This window comes from Plasmopara halstedii (genome assembly GCF_900000015.1).
Source record: "Plasmopara halstedii genome assembly, contig: Scaffold_287, whole genome shotgun sequence".
Classification (NCBI taxonomy): Eukaryota; Oomycota; class Peronosporomycetes; order Peronosporales; family Peronosporaceae; genus Plasmopara; species Plasmopara halstedii.
In genome coordinates this window covers 432183-434427 of record NW_020187208.1, presented here as the reverse complement: position 1 = coordinate 434427, position 2245 = coordinate 432183, and positions in this window count along the sequence as shown.

The following is a 2245-nucleotide window of genomic DNA, read 5'->3' as shown; positions in this document are numbered from 1 at the left end:
AATAGCGCTTTTGTCTCCTAGCAGAGGTGGGTTCATGACTCGCCAAAGCTCCACCAGGCGACGTGCGCGTAGCACCCAAGGTCTTTGACCGGCAATCAATCCATGGCTCATGGTGTTCAGGTCATAACTTGCATCCAAGTCTAAGACTAAAAAGCGTTTCTCGCTATCAAAGTCAATAAAATCGACTCCGAGGTCCACAGGGACCTTCGGGACTGTAACACGCGTTCCCGTTGCTAGGCAAATAGTGATGATGCGCTTTCAGCGCCTCAGTAGACAGCTGACTTCCCTCCATCGTGGAGCGATGGGATTAATTTCCCGACGCCCAGGAATCGACGAGGGTCGCCCGTGGCTTCTCGAGGCCCTATAAGGTCGCCTCCACGACCAGCAAGCCCGTCTTGCATACATGTTCCGTTTTCAAGAGCACAAGGCCCTTCGGGGCTGAGCCCTGTTGACCTCTACCTACCTGAGGCTCAACAAAACTCAGTTCTTCCCCAGTAGGTCGACCCGCGCCTATTGGGTGGTGTCGTTTCCCGGCGTCGGACAAAACTGGTAGGCATTGGGGCTATGTTTCGAAGAACCTTGACGCGCCTTGCGCAGGGGGCGACCATTCCAAAGGTGACGGGTGTCAACACAGACAAAACCCCGTCGTGTGCTTGCGTGCCACTCGGCCGCTCGGAGCTCTGCTCCCTCGTCCTCAGCATAGCTAAAATCCATGGCCACAGGCCGGCTCGACGAGCTGTTAGAGTCTGCATTCCAATCAAGTCGTGCCGACTTAAAATTGAATTCGGCATTCAATGCCACGTTCGCCGCCTCTTCAAATGAAGATGGATGCACATAGAAGTTTTCCATTCTAGCCACGCCAGTGCGGAGGCCTTTCATAAAGACGGTCACTGTGACCGCCTCCGGAAGAGGATCTGCTGCCATCCAGGCAATGAGAGTACGCATCTCTTGGACAAAGTCCACCCATACCTTGTCACCCTGTTGGGCGGCGAGGAATCGCGCTAGTACGCGATATGCCTGATTAGGCGGCGAGAACACTCGCGAGAGCTGCAATTTCAGCTCCGTCTGAAGTGCCGCACGTCAGTGCCCATTCTCGCGCTCGACCACCGAGCGTTGAGATGGCTAGCGCCACGCGCTGTTGCTCGGTCTGGAGCATGGCGGATGCGATGGCCATCTCGACCTCTCTCATCCAGACCAGAAGATTCTTTCCATCCCTCTCCTCAAAGACCTTAATGCTCACCATGATCGGCTTAGGGTGCGATGAATCACCCGTCACCGACGGGGCGTCATAGACGCGAATGATGCAGACATCTTCTGCTGCAGGTGTTCAAGCAGCGCGTTTTTGTAATTTAGAAATGCTTGTATACGCGCATCGATTGCCTCGGGGCCTCAAAGTGTTGCACGGCCTCAGGGCCAAGCAAGGACATCAGCTTGTTAAGCCCGACCTGCATGCCCTTGAGCAAAAAGGAAAATTGTTCCATCCTCACAGAGGATCGGTCTTAACGACTCAGGCGTGGACTGACTTCAAGTGCTACCAAGTGCAGCGGGGCTGCCGTAGCTTTGCGCTTTGAGGAAGCATGAGTTAAGTCACCGACCTTTCAATCTATTCTTAGAACAAGTACGAGTTTAGCGGATCGCAATCCGCTAACTCCAAGAGAAATTAACCCAAGACTAATTAACTCTTCGGTTTAAATCCAAAACTGACTTTATTTATTTTTATCTGCAGCAAAGCCGCCTAATTTTACTGTTTAGTTTTCATAAATATGTATAGTAAAATCTAAATACATGCATTACTACTGGCTATCCAGCCCCGTACCGTATTTTTGTTTGGGTGCAATCACACCATGCCCATCCCGTGTGACACAACCCTGTTGCCAGGGTACTTGTAACCCCGTTACAACATCGCCCATTTATGAGCGATGCTCGAGTGCATGCGCATGAACAAACTGTACGCCAATACAAACAAGTGCATCTTTGGCGCGGAAGAAATTCCCTTATTAGGGAGTTTCATTGGAAACGTGGCCTTCGAGCGGATCCCGTTAAGGCTGGCCGATTTTAAAGACCCAGAGAGACTTGCGTAAGTGGCTTGGTCTCGCCAACTACTTGCACAAGTACAACGTAAATAAGCAGAGATGGCCCGGCCATTATCCAATCTCCTTAAAAAGGATGCGGAATGGAAAAGGACTCGGAATGGTGTTGGAACACCGAACATCAGGAGGCTTTTGGTGGGGTCAAAGACAGCATT